General features: G+C 45.0%; 1 protein-coding gene across 3 annotated transcripts in view; it reads left to right on the top strand.

Moving 5' to 3' along the window:
- Positions 1-17,792, top strand: part of Msra (methionine sulfoxide reductase A) — a 313,151-nt gene that overhangs the window by 26,622 nt on the left and 268,737 nt on the right. The gene's annotated exons all lie outside the window — the stretch shown is intronic.

The following is a 17,792-nucleotide window of genomic DNA, read 5'->3' as shown; positions in this document are numbered from 1 at the left end:
TACCGTTCAACATTCAGAAGGCCTGTTCTAGCCAGACAAATGACACATGATTAATCCTGCTGTAGCTGGGTGTGGGAGGGGACACAGATGACTGATGAACGTTTATCTCCCTATAGTAGGCCAAAGCCTCCTGCATAATTCCATCTGCAAGGCCAGAACAGGGATGGGCATGCCGCCATGACCACTTAGTATGTCCCACGGAAGGAATAAGGCGCCTGGTTCTCATCTCATTTTGACCCTCATGCTTGAAAAAGAGAAAATTCAATTTGCTTGTTTTAAATCTTGATTGTGCATTGCTGGTTCTGAATTTGGAGAGGGGTGGAGCTTAGCTCCCCATTCACTGTGACATGATGTGACTATGTTAGCCTCCCCCAAGGTCACCACTGGAGACTATGTAAAATAAAGGCCACATGGAAAAAATGAGTCCTGACCCTTCTCCGGCTGGCCACACTCAGTGTCCTGCATTCTTCCTGCTTCAAGGGTGCCTGCCCACGGCCTAGGATCTGACCCTCTAGTGTCTGGGCACTCCAACCATGTGTCTTGAACTGAAGAAGACTCAGACCCTCTGTATCCACGCTTGTCCTTTTCTCCACTCGTGTCAACACCACTCCTCTCCCTCCTCCCACTATTCACTCCAAGCTACTGTCTTCCATTTGAAAAGATCGAGCTTTTCTCCAGAAGCGGGTGTGTTCACCTCCTTCACGCTTAGAGAAACGCTTCCTTTGAAGCAGTCTTGCCCGTCATGCACACAGAGAGAAAATGTCCCTCAGAGCTTCAGCAGCCTGGCTGGAGAGTTTGGCTCTGTCCTTTAGGCATGGGACAAACACCCAGTTTTCCACCTGTGAATAGGGCTCGTGGTATCTCCTGCAGAGGCTCTAGGGAGGAGCAATGAGGGAATACACACAGAACACGTAGCTAGCTTGGTGTGCGACAAGTTCAAGTACGACAGTAAGCCATCTTTAATTATTTTGTGTTGTGTTTCTCTGGAGTGTATATCAGGGCACCCCCCGATGAAACAGTAGGCTGTCCCAGGCTATCCCAGTCAAAGTTCGTTTGTCATACCAAGCGATGTCTTAAGCATCCCTCCCACTTCTGATTGGAGAACTTTCTGGAATCATGCTTTGGGGTGGGTCTGCCTTCTGGTTTTTCCTCAGTCTGACATTTAGACTGTTTGGGTTCCCCTTTTACCCTTGAAAGGCATGCTATCTTTGTGTGTATATATGCATGTATGTGTGTATATATAGCATTTTTCATGTTTGTGTAGGTGTGTGCATGTGTAAGTATAGGTTTATATGCATATGCATGCATATGGAGGCCAGAGGTTGACACTGGGTGCCTTCTTCAATTGCGTGGCACCTTAATGTTTGAGACTTGGGCTCTTATTGAACCTGGAGCTCACAGAATAACTAGGTTGACTGTACAGTGAACTCCAGTCACTGTTACAGATGCAACACTGCCAAGCCTTTTACATGGATACTGGGGATCCGAACGCAGCCCTTCCTGAAGGATCTCTTTGCTGGGTATAGAATTCGAGGCTGATATAGTTTCTTTCTTTCAGCCTTTTGTGCCCCTTTATACTTTGTGGGTTCTGATGGAGATCTGCTGTGTTTTGCCCTTGTAAAATAGTGCCATTCCTTTCAAAACCTTCCTTCTTGTCTTTAGTTTTCAAGGAGTTTGATTAAGATGTGTCTTACTCTACATTTGTCTGGTTCATTCTGTTCTAGGCTCATTCATTTTCTTGAATATATAGGTTGCATCTTTTTCTGAATTTTGGGATTTTTTCAACTGTTATTTCTTCAATTACTTCTAGAATATGAATGTCAGAACTTTTGTTACACTCCTATCTTATATGTGTTTAAATTGTGTGAGTGTGTTTATATGTCTGTGTGTGTTTCTGTATGTTCCTATGAGGGCAGGTTCTTACATAGACCAGAGGAATTGGAGCTCTCTGGAGTCACTCGACATGGGTGTTGGGAACTGAAGTCAGGTCCTTCACAAGAGCAGTGTGTCTCCTAACCTCTGAGACATTGCCTCAGGTCTCTTCCCAATCTCTTGGTTATTTTTTCTTTCTTTTTCTATTGTTTGGATCTCCAGATTCACAGATTCATTTGTTTGTCATTGAACATGGCCGGTGAGCTTGAGCTTGTGCTGCGTTTTCTCTGCTCCGTCCTTACTCTGTCTTTCCCATTTGTTTCCTGCGTGTTTGTAATTTCCAACATTTTGTGCTGCCGCTCTTCAATGTGTCAGATAGCCTCACCACCAAGTTGCTTGGTCGCTGGCATTTTTTAATTGTGTGTGTGTGTGTGTGTGTGTGTGTGTGTGTGAGAGAGAGAGAGAGAGAGAGAGAGAGAGAGAGAGAGAGAGAGAGAGAGAGAGAGAGGACTACTTGTGAGAGCTGACTATCTCCGTCCACTCTGTGGGTTATGTGTATGGAACTCGGTTCATCAAGCTTGGTAGCAAGTGCCCTTTACACTGTACCATCTTGCCAGGCTGGATTGGGCCTTCTTAACTATCTCTGGTACAAGTGAAGATTTTCCTTGGCTTTTGGTAGGACTAGTGATTTTTTACTCTACCCTAGACCCTTTGGACACTTCTTTGTGAGCTTTAGCATCTTTCCAAGTCTTCAACACTAAGCCATGTGGGAAGTGGGCACCGTCTTCTCTCTGTGAGTTAGGGACAAGTCCATCTTCATCAACTCTCATGGACAACCCAGGATGGGAGGGACCTGCTCATTGCTGGGTGGAGTGAAGCATGGTCTCCAGTAGTAGGTGATGCTGTTTTATTTTATTTGTTTTTAAATATTTTAAATTCTTTGTTTATATTTTATTTTATGTTCATTGGTATTTTGTCTGCATGCATGTCTGTGTGAGGATGTTGGATCCCCTGGAACTGGAGTTACAGACAGTTGTAAGATGCCATATGGGTGCTGGGAATTGAACCCTGGGTCCTTTGGAAGAGCAGTCAGTGCTCTTACCCACTGAACCATCTCTGCAGCCCCAATACTGTTATTTTTGTGGTTGCTTTTGAACTTGATGTTGTGGTTGCTTTTGAACCTGAACAGGGCCTGGGCAGGCAGCATAGCCCTTAAATTCAGTTTATGTGGGTACAGTGTTATGGTTTTTCTTGTGTGTGTATGTTTGTTGTTAATTTTTGTAGATTTTCCTTTATATGTATGAATATTTGTGCTGCATGTGTGTATGTGCACCATGTGGTTGTCTGGTTCCCATGGAGCTCAGAAGAGGAATGGGTTCTCCTGGAACTAGAGTTACAGATCATGAGCTGCCCTGTGGGTTCTGGGAACTGACTCCAGGGTCCCTGTAAGAACAACAAGTGCTTTTGGCCACTGGGCTCCCTCCCACCTCAGTGCGTGTGTGTTTGGTCAGCATGTTTGGTGGCACAAACCCTCAAAGCAGGAACTGAGTCTGGCTTATTTCTCACTTCTCTGTGATTGGTATGTGTGCTGATCGTCACTAGCACACCTAATAAAAGATATCAAAAGATAAAATAACAGTTTCTACTTTTAACTTTGGAATTTTTCATAGTTTCCTTAACTAGGGAATGTTTTGTGATTTTGTGTTTGTGTGTGTGCGTGCGCGCATGTGCGTTTTGTGTGCATGCAGATGTGTGGGTGTTCATGTTCGTGGATGTGCATACACATGGGGTTGAGGCCTAAGGTCAATGTTGGATGTCTTCCTGGCTGCTTTTCACCTTCCTTACCGAGGAGCATGGCTGCCTGAGCTGGGAGGTGTAGCTGGTCTAGCTAGCCAGCCTGCCCTGAGAGGATCCTGTACTTTGGCCTGGCAAACACTGGGATTACAGGGAAGCTGCCACAAACACCAGGTTTTTAAGTGGGTTCTCTAGATACCAACTCCAGCCCACATATGGCGAGTGCTTCATCCACTCAGCCACCTTCCTCAGTCTTTGAAAAATCCTACCTGGATAGGTTTTTCTTTTCCCTCCTTATCAACACATCATGAGTTTTGAGGTAATGTTTACAGCCTGTCTATAGAGGCAGCCCAGGGTTTTAGAAAGGCTTGTCAGGAGAGGTGGACCTGACTGGATGCGGTAAGTGTGTCACTGATGGAGATCTTTATTTGCTGAATAGGCTCTGCTTTCATGTGGAGAACCAGACCTTAAAGATGATGTGTGTGTCTCTGAGGTCATAGGTCTTCAGATCTCCCTGGGCAATGTCCATATGGGATCTCAGTACTGGATCCATTACTGAGTGATCTTGGGGAAAAATTCCTCAAACTCTAATGATCGCTGTTTCCTGTCAGTAAAACGGTTGTCTTAATACCTGTATCCAAGATTTGGCAAGAATACCAAATGGAGTAACATGCCTGGAGCTATTTAGCTGATAGGCCCGACACAGGCATGAGTGATAATGATCTAGTTTAGCTCCCCAAGCGCACGCTGGTGATGGATAATGATGCTGTGCCTGATGCTCATGCTTTTTAGCTGCACATACCAATAGACTATGTGAGTATCTTTTAAAATGCTTAAAACATGTTTAATAAGGAGAATCTTTCAAATACAGAGAATAAGGCGGAATGAATACCCCTTGTCTCAGATGAACACATGCCTGTATTTATTTTCTTCAGGTATTTTAAATTTTTTTTTTAAGAAGTGAGATCACTTGAGATGTAAACTAAAGCCTTGAAATTGACAACTTTCTGGTACATACTTTGTAGTGTTTGCTAGACAATGTAACTTTTGTGTTACCCAATTACAACTTACACCAGCTTTAAAATGATGTGGAACTCTTGCTATCTCCTGCCTTGCAAAGTCAGGTATTTTTGAGATTTATCTATGCTGACAGCATGGGTCCATTGCAGTCCATGCATTTAGTGGATGGATATTTGGGTCTTTGCCTAGTGCTAAGGATGCTGTCATACTTCTCCCTGACGAATCACCTGCCTGTATGTGGGCCACCTTGGGCACGACCTGAACTTGGGGTCTCACTGCTGAGTATGTCAGCTTGCCTCTGTAACACAGGATTATACTTCTAGGCAGCTGACCCTGGGGGGGGGGGGGAACAGCTTGCTTCATCTTCATCCACACCTGCCTGTGTCCAACTTTAACTCTGAGCCAATCCAGTGGCTGGAGTATATTTTGTTGTTGTTTTTTTTTTTATCTCTGTGCTTGCTTGTTTAGTGGGATAGAGTATCTTTCTGTATCAGTAATTTATATTTCCTTTTCTGTATATTATATAGCCTCCTTATAGTTTTCTCTTGGTTACTTTGTCATTTTGTAGCATGCTTTGCAATGAGTCCTTTATTATATGAGTTATGAGTTGAAAATGTCTTCCCAATCTCTGCTCTATATTTCATTTTTCTTGGCGGTGCCTTTCTTTTAAAAGACATGGTCTCCTGTAGTCCAGGCTGGCTTTAAACCAGGTTGGTCTTGAACTCCTGATTCTCCTGCCTCTAACGCCCAAGTGTGGGATTACAAATATGTATCATGTACTCTTTGTGGTGACTGTTGAAATAAACTATGACATATGTTTAAAATATTGAAGTGGTTTTACTTTTTGTTTTCAGAGACAATTTTCATCACAATAAATGCTTCTAGTCCATGCTCAAAAGGGACTAACTGACATTTCTTTCAATGGGCTGCAGTTGTATCCTCTTAATAGCTAGGGGATAGAGTTCGAATTTTCCACATAGACTTGCTCAATTTCCGATTCCTGCTTCCCAGGAGCCAGTCTTGGGGCCCAGGGCTCCTGTGAAGTTTTGTTGACTGAGACTCTTAGACCACACCAGCAATGCAGGCGCTGTCCCAGCCCGCTTGCAGCTTACCAAACAGGAGCTCTCTGTCCTTAGAAGAAATGCCAACCTTTTCTATACAGCGAGTGTACTCTGTGCTGCGGGTGCTTTCCCCTTCCCCTCTTAGTTCTCCTAACAAAATAAATTAATTGAGAAAAGCAAACTGTTGGGGCCAGTGGGGCTGAGTTGTGGCTGAAGCTCTCGTTGGCCTTTTGTTGTGCAATCAAGTAGCACTTACTTACCCAGGGTGCTGCCCTCCCACCCAAACAAAACCCTCTTAATCTCCCAAATCACTTTGCAAAACAAAAGAACACAGGGAGGACGCAGACGAGAAGGGGCGGGGCGGTGGATGGGACGCTCTGGGCGCTGCCCCTCTGTTCACCTGCTGATTACTGCAGCAATCTGTTTAGGAAGCTTTATAAAACTTCATAAAGTTTCTGCAGCACTCTCTTTACCATTCGACAGGGATCTTGCTCGTCAATAAAGTTCTGAGTGGGAACTAATAACTGGTGAGAGCCAAGTCTTGCCAAACTAGGCTTGCTGGGCCAGTCTTCCAGACCGGATCTGGGAGGATTGCCCTCCCCAAGGGCGGAGCCTGATTCTCCCTCGGTGCCTACTGACTGTCTTGAATTTGATCCCTACTCAAGTCTGTGAGTGAGCTGTAGACAGAAAGGTGGGGGTACCTGGGAGGGTCCCCTTCTCTGGGGGCCTTGGGTCCTTCTTCCTGCCTTACTGAATGTCTCCCCCATGCTAGCATCTTTGTACACCTGCCTTCTGTGTCACAGTTTAAGTCTTTATAAAGAGTGCACTAAAGTCATGCTACATGTAATTGCAGACTCTGCCATTCTCATGTCCTCTAAGCTACAGACAGACAGACAGACCGACACACACACACACACACACACACACACACAGGTAAGAAATTTGTAGCTCAGAGAAGTGCAGCCTGGCCTTTTTGGTGACAAGGTTAGTGCTCAGATGCAGCCTTCTGCCTCCAACTCCATTGCTCTTGCCGTCTTTTAGCCACTTCATTCTGTAAGGGGCTCAGTAGGAGAATAATGTTGTGCTATGTGCAAGCACATGCTTTGTGTGAGTGACTGTCTCTCTCTCTCTCTCTGTGTGTGTGTGTGTGTGTGTAGGTGCACATGCAAGTGTGCGCATGTATGTATGGAGGCCAAAGAATTTTCTTAGGTGTTTTTGCTCTCAGGCAATGTGCATGTTTTGGGTTACATAGTCTTTCATTGTCCTGGAACTCACCAAGTAGGCTAGTCTGGCTGGCCAGTGAGCCAAGGAAATCCACCAATCTCTGCCTCCTCCGCACTGGGAGTATAAATGTCCACCCCCAGACCTGACCTGTTTTTTTCCCCCTTCTTTAAGTGGGTTCTAGATCAAACTTGGGTTTTCATGCTTACAAGGTAAGCGCTTTACCCCAACTGAGCAATCTCCCCAGCTCAAGAAGCTGCTGCTTCTGCTTCTGCTGTTAGTGCCTCCTCCTTCCCTCTACCCTTCTTCCCTTTCTTTTCTTTCCTCTTCTTTCTCCTCTTCTTCTGCTTGTACCTCCTCCAATAGGGAACATGTGTCCTTTGGTAAATCCTAAGTCATTCATCCATTCATCTAACCCATAAGTCAGTCTGTCCTTCTCATTCTATCTGAGTCCCTCAGGGTTAAATGATGAGACAGCACACACAGTCCAGCCCCACTGAGCTCTCAGTGGGGTGGAGAAGATCAACAGATATCTAGACACAGCCTGGTGTGACGCCTTTGTGAGGAAGAAGGGCCAGGGTTGTTGGTCTGTTCACTCTCTGGCTTGTTTCTCTCTATATAGAAAGGGACAATAGAGAGAACATGGACTTAGAGAATATGCAATCATCTTGGATATGTGTGTGTGTGCATATATAAACATATCTCTCTGTATATATATGTATGTATGTTTACATACAACTGGGCCATCTTTCTAGTCCTCGTTTTTATAGTTATTTACTCAGTGTTTCATTACATGCATACACATAGGCGCATACATACAGCTATTAAAACAAACAAACAAACAGAGGCCAGAGAGATAGCTCAGCAATTAAAAGCAGGTTCGTCCTTCTTGGAAGATCTGGGTTTGGCTCCCAGTATCCCCATTGCTCATATCTTTACCTCCAGGGGCCCTGCTGCCCTCTCTGGCCTCTGTGAGCACGTCTGCTCATGTACAATATATGCGGCACAAATGAGCACACCCAATTAAAAACACAAAGTACTTCAAATTCTTTAAAATTGTACAGGAAGGAGATCATCGGATTGGTCTCTTTGTGGCTAGATGAGTGAGACTGTCCAGTCTGAGTCCCAGCTTCCTAGATGAGCGGTGTTCTATGTGGAGGCACACAGCTGGGTTGGCTGCACCACCAGCACAGAACGTCCCCCCCCCCACACACACCATCTCCCACCCGTGTTCCTGTTAATGCTTCAGAAGAACAGATCTGTGAGGATGCAGTTTGGTTGTTTCTGGAAATATATAAAGGAGGAGGAGGAAGAGGAGGAGGAGAAAAAGAAAGAAAACAAAAACCCAGTGTACTCTTTAAATAAAGAAAAGTGAATTTTAGCTCCAAGCATGTTTTTGCCTTATTCTTAATGCTTATTCTCCTTCTGAGAGCTCGTTACAAAAAAAAAAAAAAAAAAAAAAAATGACAGTAGCTGTCCCTTGACTGGGCCAGGGGCTGCCTTAGCTCCCAGATCAAGGTCAGAAGAGTGGGCAGAACTTTACCTAAGTGACCCCAGGTAGTTGGCAAACTATTCTGCTTTTTGAAAAGACCTCCAGGGAGCACCCTAATCTCCATCGCTTCCCCTTCCCGGTGTTTAATAACCTTTGCTGCCAGGAAGCTCTTCCATTTAACCTAGTTCTCCCTTGACACAGTCAATCCCATTTCTCTTGTTGTCCTTGGTGGCGACAGAATAGCGGGTCATTATCTTCTTGATGATACCCTTAATGTTCTTGGGGATGAGGGAGGTTTCTGAGAGCCTACACTTCTGCAAGTGAGATAAATATAAACCCCCTTTCTCCCTCATCTCTTTCTCTGGGGCCTTATTTAGAAACAGAACCACTGACATTTTTGCCCTGGGTCTCTGGTTCCAAATCAGGCCCACCTTGGGCAGTCATTGCTTCTAGTGGACCCTTTCATCTCTTCCCTTACAGGTGATCCCCCCCCCCCATTTAACTGCTGTAGCATGATTAATAAAAACCCAGGGACTGATATTGTGGTTCAACCTGAAGATCAGAAAAGCAAATCAGCCAAGCCACTAGAGAGCTCTTACCTCTTTTAAATCTGCAGACTGAAAGAGAGCGAGTTCCTGTCTCATTCTGCCTTATATTCTTTTCTAGTGCTGGGATTTAAGGCATGCATCACCACTGCTAACTAGTGTGGCTGCTGACATTAAATGTGTGTGCCATCACTGTCTGGCCTGTATGGCAAGCTTTATTTATTAAAATAGAAATGAAATACCACTACAAATTGCTGTTTGCTAACCTGGCTGTGAGGCCTGTTCTAGAGGCAGCAGGATGTGAAGAGCAGTTCCTTCTCACTTACCTGGAGGGAGGAACCCAAGACCTCTGCCCAGGATGGTCCTCTGACATACTCATTTCTTCTTCATGGACACATTTTCCTACTCCTGGTTTACATTTTAGTTGCATATGAAATTTGATCAAAATGAGCCATCCATCCCATTTTTATGCACGTATACAATGTGTTTGATCATGCCCTCCCTCTTCACCTCCAATTCCTCTTAGACCCTTCAGTCGTATCTCCCTCCCAACTTCATGTTCTCCCCACAACCCCTGCTCTCAAAAGAACTCATTGAGTCTTATTAGTGCTGCTGGCATGTGTGTGGGTATAGAGCCATCCCCTGGAGCATGGGCAGCCTACCAGGGGCCACATCCCTAAAGAAAGACGACTCTCCCTCTAGCCTCAGCCACCAAATGCTAATAGCACATCAGCTGGCGGTAGGGCAGTGTGAAGACCGAACCTAGAGCCATGTTCTTTTTTCTTGGTTTAGCTTATAAATAACCAGTCAGCCTTGTTCTAAAAGTGATGGGTGAACCCATCTGTCTCCACTCAGCTCCTATGAAGGGGCATGATCAGTCTTCAGGTGGCCTCACCCTTTACCAGCAGCGTCTGCCATCCTTAAACTGCTTGGTGGTTGGTGGCCACATCAGCTTCTGGGACTTTTGCCTCGTTTTATTTTATCCCACTTTAGTTTCATTGTTTTTCAGTTCTCTTTTCTCTCTGATCCTTCCACTGAAGCATAAAAGCAGCACAGTGCTTTCTCCTGGCTGCCAGCGCGTAGGCAGCCCTCCCACCTCGGCTGCCAAGCTCTTAGCAGATGAAATAAAGGTCTATTTATAACTGGTCTCTGATGGATTTCCTCCCTACCTGTGGTTGTGCTCCATCAGCAGGTGTGCCGAGCAGATGGAGGAGGGTTTTAATTTTTTTTTCAGTTCAATTAGATCAACTCTCCAGGTTCAGACCAGTACGTCCCCTTTTCACTCAGTCTCTTCCTCTTGGCATTGAAATTGTCGAGCATAGCAAAACCTAAATTAAGGCCAGGAGACGAAGTGAATGCAGTGACTGCCTTTAAAGTAAGTACTTTGGCAGAGGAACCCTATTGGATATTGTAGGCCAAGCCAGTGTTAACACTTTCCTTCCTAGAGCTTAATTTCAATGTGACTTAAATAGTATTCATAGCACTGGCATACTAAGACCATCCATGCTTCTTTGTTTATTTTCTTTCTTCTTTTTTTTCCTTCCTCCTCCTCCTCTTCTTTTGAGACAGGGCTTCTCTGCGCAGTCCTGGCTGTTCTGGAACTCACTCTGTAGATCAGGCTGGCCTTGAACTTGCAGAGATCCACATGCTTCTGGCTCCTGAGTGCTGAGAGTAAAGGTGTGCCCCCACTGCCCAGCTGCTATGTTTCTAAAGGTGCAACACTGACATCCAAACTTATGCATCTGAAACTGTATTATATGACCTCTGATGGAGGAGTTTGGCAGGTCTGTTTGTGTGATGAGGAATTTTAGTGAAAAGGTAAAGCCATTCAATTCATGAATCCCATTGGATATCTTTTGGACAATAGAACTACTCGTGAAAATGTTTAGGCAATATCCTGTAGTCCAAACTACTGGCAACAAAGCTTTTTCCAGCTTGGAGCTTAACACCAGGAGCAAGTGAAAAGCCGGTGAGCTGGAATCAAGTTCCAGCTTCGACATCTACAGAGTTAGGTGTGCTGGCTAGTCTTATGTCAGCTTGACACACACTAGAGTCGTCTGAAAGGAGGGAGCCTCTGCTGAAAAAATGCTCCATAAGATCTGACTGTAGGGCATTTTCTTTATTAGTGATCAGTGGAGGAGGGCCCAGACTGGTGGTCCTTGGTTCTGTAAGAAAGCAGGCTGAGCAAGCTATAAGGAGCATGCCAGTTAGCAGCATCTTTCCATGACTTCTGCATGCTCCTGCCTTTGGGTTGTAGCTCTGCTTGAGTTCCTGTCCTGACTTCCTTCAGTGATAGGCTATGGTGTGAAAGTGTAAGCCAAATAAACCCTTTCCTCCACAACTGGTATGGGAGAATTGTCTGTATTCTGTCAATCATGTTTTAAAAAAACGCTGATTGGCCAGGCAGGAAGTATAGGTGGGCCAACCAGACAGGAAGCAGAAGCCGGGCGATGAGAACAGGAGTATTCTGGGAAGCAGGAAGCTCCTTCTACAGTCCTGGCCAGATCACCGAGAAGCAAGATATAACCTGCCTGGCTGAGAAAAGTACTGAGCGATGTGGCTAACATATATAAGAATAAAGGGTTAATATAAGCTACAAGAGCTAATAAGTAGTCTGAGCTAATGGGCCAATCAGTTTTATGACTTATGGAGATCTCTGTGTGATTTACTTTGTGGCTTGCTGGCTGTGGGGAAGTAGGCAGGACATAAACCCCAACAAGCTGACTCTTCATGTTACACCCAACTTGCCTTTGGTCATGGTGCTCATCACTGCAATAGGAAACTAATAAGGATGTTAGGTCAAGGGGATCGTGCTCTCCCTTCTTGGGGCGAGTGTTGCTCTTTCTCAAGAGCCCAGGCTTTTCATTCCAAGGCTCTCAGGCAGGAGACTGAGTCTGATTACATCATACAAACATCCACACATCCCACAGACATCCCTGAGCTCCTAGCCAATGGTACCATGTTATCTTGACTGAGGCTCACACTCTGGACCTTTGTCATCCTACATTATTTCACTAATATGTTGTTTGAGGATGGGTTTGAAACAAATAAGGCTTGACCTAGTCTGATGAAATTTTTGTTCTAAATGTAAGAGACACAAGGGAGAGAGAGAGATGGGTCATTGGTTAAGAGCACGTGCTCCACAAGTATGAGGACCCAAATTTCAATCTCCAGAACTCACATGAGTTTCCGAAGCACAGCCTAGTCTTCTACAATCCCAGGGCTCCTATTGAGAGATGAGAAATGGAGACATGAAAATGCCTGGGAGCTGGTGGCAGCTGGTGGCAGCTGGCTTGCATATGCAACAGAAGAACAATGAAAATAGCCTTTCTCAAACCAGGTCAGGAATGATTCCTGCGGCAGTCCCCTAACCTCAGCATGCACACTGTGGTATGTGTGCGCCTGCCTTTGCACATATACTAGTGTATGCACATACGTGCACACAATTATAGTAGACATGTTTCCCCCTCTCTGTTTTATATCATTTTAAATTACCTCTGGATAATTTTTTTTCTTAGGCTGTAGATTCTGTGGACTCTTCCCGTAGTCTCTCCTAGCTTATTAGCCGTCAGGATTCCCATGGGGGAGGGTGTCTGGAGCCAAAAGACAGTCATTCATGCTCCTCTTGCTGCAGGAAGGTTTAGGGTTTGTTTAGGAGCCCACATATACATAAGCCCACTTCTCACCAGCTTGGCATGTTGAACATTTCTGGGAAAACATCTGGAAATGTGTCCTGGGCTTTTATCACTCTCTTGTTGGAACATGGCTTCCATATTTTCACCAGGAGAGTCTCTCCTCTGGTCCTTCCATATCCTTTGCAGCATCCATGTCAAGTGTCTTCCTTAGTCCTTACAGTGGGGATCCCTTTTTCTCACCAGCACCCGGCCTAGGTTATTTCCAGCAAGCTGTTTTCCTGAGCTATGAATCTGTGGTCTTTCCTTGTGTTACTGTTTCTTTCCTGTTCACACCCCCATGGGATGTTGTGGTCTTCCCTTCTTTCCCTTCTGTTACTGTTTCTTTCTTATTCACACCCTCATGGGATGCTGTGGTCTTCTCCTTGTGTTACTGTTTCTTTCTTAAGGATTCACACCCCCATGGGATGCTGTGGTCTTCTCCTTGTGTTACTGTTTCTTTCCTATTCACACCCCCATGGGATGCTGTGGTCTTCCCTTATGTTACTGTTTCTTTCTTATTCACACCCCCATGGGATGCTGTGGTCTTCTTTTCTGTTACTGTTTCCTTCCTATTCACACCCCCATGTGATTTTGTGGTCTTCCCCTCTTTTACTGTTACGATTCATAGCCCAACTTTTTTTTTTTTTTAACCTTCAAGGGTTGTTCAGTCCAAACACTAATTCTACCATGGGACAGCCTTTCATGTATTTGAAAACCAACCTTTCTGTGCACAACCCATTCTGCATGATATGGTCCAGTTCCATGACTTTCCCTAGGCCCTACTGTGGTTAACTACTGCTTCACTATGGATGGCATGCAGAGAGAAAAGTGGCACATTATCTAGTGCAGCCTGAGAAGTGTAAACCATTCTGGTCTCTGCTCAAACCCTCTCTGTGTGACTCTTCCCTGAAGTGTCATGTGGAGACTGACAACTGGCTCTCTCTGTCTTAGACTTTCCAAGTGTCCTTTCTTCAAATACCTCCTAAGCAGGGCTGCAGCCTCGTTCCTAAAGAAGCAGCCCTGCTTTGTTCAGGGCTGAATCCCATGACAGAAGATGGGACAAGATGGAGCAGTCTGGGGAGAGATTGGAAGCAAAACCTCCTTGGGCCTAGGAGAGCTTGAGGCACCGAAGGAGAAGCATGCTGATTAGTTTTGATTGTGCATTTGAGGGGAACAGGAAGCTGATAGATTAGGAAAGCACATGTCTGGGTGTGTCTGAGTGTGATTCCAGAGAGCATTAACTAAAGGAGGAAGAACCTTCCTGAATGTGGGTGACATAACCCATTGACTGCGGGCCTTCATGGAATAAAATGAGAAAGCCCAGAGCAAGGCATTCTTTCTGCTTCTTAGCTTGTCCAGAGGCAAGCAGCCTCTGCCCCGCAATCTTCTCACCAGCATATCCTGCCTCACTGTGGAGCTGAGGATGATGAACCTCAGAGACTGTGGACAGAAACAAAGCGTTCCCCCCGAAAGTTGCTTGTGTCAAGTAGTATGTCACAGTAACGGGAAACGGATCCACACAGAACAGTCCTTAGATGGGGCAGCAAAGACAACCTGAAAAATCTATACCTTTCTCTGGCAGGATCTGCAAGGCTCCTAATCCAGCACGGGCCAGGATGATGTGTTTAATTAGATAGGGTTGTGGGAGTATGGGTTCTGGCTTTAAGGGACCTTAGCTTCTGGGTTCATGCCTGTCACTCATCAAATACAGCATCTTATGCTCACAGATAATCAGTAATTAAAGATACTGATGTTGGTATCTTTAAGAACAAGCAAATGCATTCCAAACTCTTTGCTGCGCTAATTGTGAGGATAAATTTTTCCTATCTTGGGTTATTTGCTCTGATGAGCCAGTTAGGAAACCATCCGAGTAAACCTAAATTTGCCCGCATTTTCATGAAAGAATCTCTGATTGCCTCAATGGTGAAAGATCCTAGGTTCCCGCTCCTGTTTGCAGTCACACAGGTATCATCTTGACCAGGGCAGAGTGTAAATACGAACATAGAAACCCTTCATCACTCTGAGGAGATGTTTAATTTCCTCCATCAAGAAAGAAGCAGGTGCTGAGTCAAAGGTTTAAGTTTTAGGGCAAGTCTCCACTGTTTTATTTATGTTTCCCTATCCCCCAAGAGTGACAGGGATGCATGGCAGAGGCTGTGAATCTTTGCCATATGCTGAATTTTATGAGTCTAAATTCTTGTCTGGGTAATGGTTCTTTTTTTATTGCCTGGAAAACCTTGATGGGGATATTTAGTTGTAGGTATACATCCTCTTTATAGGAAAGACTACACAATTAATGTTCTTCGCCACTTATTCACCGGCCATCAACTGCGAGTTGTGTGCCATGAACATTTGAATAGATGTGAGGGGGACAACAACACCATCTGAAGAGTGCCCTTGAATGATCCAGACAACAGCAGAGGCCATGTCTACTTGCAATTAACACGGCACAATTGAGGGAGTACTGTGGGTCTAACCGTATCTTCCCTTGGAGATTTCTGAGTTCCCATTACCATTAGAATAAAGTTCAAATGCTTGAGTGTAGTCTCTGAACTTTGCCACAGCTAAGCTGTAGCCATCTTGATGCCCTTATTTCCCACTGTTTCCCCTTCTACCCCAATTTATCATCTTTGACACAGTCCACAATTTGAAGCATTTGTCCTGACTTCTGTAGTCTGTCGCCATGCTTACAGAAGGTTTTATCTCTCTCTCTCTCTCTCTCTCTCTCTCTCTCTCTCTCTCTCCCTCTCTCTCTCGACTATAGATGAACTACCTCTGTTTCCAGGACTTTGGGAGCCTCTTGTGAACATGGGGGATCTAGAGGTTACCTTTTAGCCTCTTGGACTCTATATAGACTATAATTCTGCCTCCTTATAATGCAAAGTTATATCTGCATAAGCACCCTCTAACATCACTGGGAGAATTGAAGCTATTAGCTCCGTGGAGACCCATTATCTGAGGTATTATTTCTGGCAAATTCTAATAGTGATATGTAATTTGTCCATAAAATGTAAATCTTTATAATAAAATATGAGCAGGTCTTTGTGAAAAGAAAAGAGTCTTGTTGAGCAAGATGTCAGGACACAGTGAGGCCTGTCATTTGTGTTTTTGTTGGGCACACTTCTTAGCATCTGGAGGAAATGACAGAAGACCCGTTGCATTCATTCTCTACTGGTGTGGGCTGAATGACTCAAGTGTGGGTGCCTCTTGCATAGAGGAGCAATAGGGGTAAAGTGTCTCTTTGTGTGTTTGGTTCTCTGATCGGCATGTGGGTTCCCCAGATGATTCACACCCAGCCCTTGTTTTGAAGAGAAAACTGTTCAAGGATGTTGTGGCAGATTTAAAAAAAAAAAAAGTGTTGAGTGTTCAATTCTTGGAAAGTTCCAGATGTTCAGTGAGGGTGTGCCTGTCGCTGGAGGGCTATGTTTTAGAATCGTAACTCGGGTAGAATGCTGGGGACAATGAACTTTGGAGTTGTCTCTACAGGGTGCTTCTAAGCTCCTGGGGTAGGCTGGGGTTATAGAAGATGTGCACTCAGGGAGACTAAGTGTCAGCAGTTCAGGGAAGGCACTGCCTACAGAGGCCTGACCAGGGTCAAGGGAAACCAATGGGGTGAGCAGAGCCCTCAGGGGCTGGTATCAGCTTTACTACTCCCAGGCTAGAAGAGGCAGTAGGAGAGAATGGAAGTGTGACCACACACATCAGATTCACTGTTTTCAAGTTCTGTAGAGCCTCAGCATTGCTCAGGATCAGTTTTGGTTATACACAATCAATTCTTCTTAAATCAATCTCCGTTTGATTTTCCAGACCCCCTATGTACCCTCGTCTGTGCCTGGATGGGCTACAAAAGGGCTTTCTGTCTCTGCTTCTGGTGTGTTGGCCAATGGGAGACACTGTTAGGAGACTGGATAGCTGAGAGATTGGTTGGAAATTGATTTCCCCAATTCTCTTGCCTGAGTTTGGCCATGGAAGAATTCCTCTACCGAAGGACACAATTACTAGAGCCAAAATGAATGCTGTGAGGTTCTTTCTCATTGTTGAATTCAGTGCTTTTTCTGTTAATTGGAAGAGGTTGATGTATTAGAAACATGGACCAATAAGTACGAGAGAGAGAGAGAGAGAGAGAGAGAGAGAGAGAGAGAGAGAGAGAGGAGAGACCTTTGTTTGCATTCAAGTCATGTCAGAATTTTGAAGCACTCAGTGAAAGCTAGTAACTTGAAAATGCCCCTGGGATGATATGGGTGCCATGAGGCTCTTGGCATGGGTGACTGTAGTGATGGTGAAAGGTTCCTAGCTTTTTCTGCAAGGTAGGAGAGAGATGATGATGAGGGATCCTGAGGCACAGAAAGGCTTGAGAAAGATGAGATGGAGAGAGGGCTTGTTAGAGCCTGGAGAAGGACCCCACGGAACATAGTCTGCCCAGGCTGGAGCCCATGCTGTGGATTCCTCAAGCTGTGCTCCGTAGGTTGGGGTGGAAGGAGAGACGGGTGCTCAGACAGTCCAGGGACTTGGTGGTGTGGATGTGGTTGTAGCATGAGGGAGTGAAGATTTGTTTTGATTCACAGTTTGAGGAGGCACAGTCCACTACAGAAGGGAAGGCACAGTGGCTCCATGGTGGTGGGAGATAGTGGAGCTACTTACCTACATCTCTATGGATCAGGAAGCAGAGACAGGGCTGGAAGTAAGGCTGGTTATAAATCCCAAAGCATACCCTTTCCCAGACTCATTTCCGAAAGGTTCCACAGTCTCTCAGAATGCCACCACCAGCTGGGAGCCAAGTTTCAAAATGTAAGTCTGTGGGGAACATTTTACCCCCACACTATGTTCCTAAACTACTTTAGGATCTCTGAGTCCTAACTCCAACTTTCAATTTCTGTAGGAATAAGGAGTTGTGCCTTTGGCCACTGCAGATATGAATTTACCAGAAAGGTGGAATTGTGAACATGATAGGAATGGCACTATTCTAAAAAGAATACCCCATGTGTTACCATAGTAACACTGAAAGAGCTAATGGTGTTACCCAGCATGTTGCAGGTGCTGTTAACAAACAAGTTATACAGGCATGACTCTTACCTAAATAAATAAATAAATTAAATAAAGGTATCTATCAAGC

The sequence above is a fragment of the Myodes glareolus genome, chromosome 12 (assembly GCF_982192425.1).
Source record: "Myodes glareolus chromosome 12, mMyoGla1.1, whole genome shotgun sequence".
NCBI lineage: Eukaryota > Metazoa > Chordata > Mammalia > Rodentia > Cricetidae > Myodes > Myodes glareolus.
The sequence above is the reverse complement of the archived record's forward strand: the minus strand, read 5'-3'. Positions and strand labels throughout refer to the sequence as shown.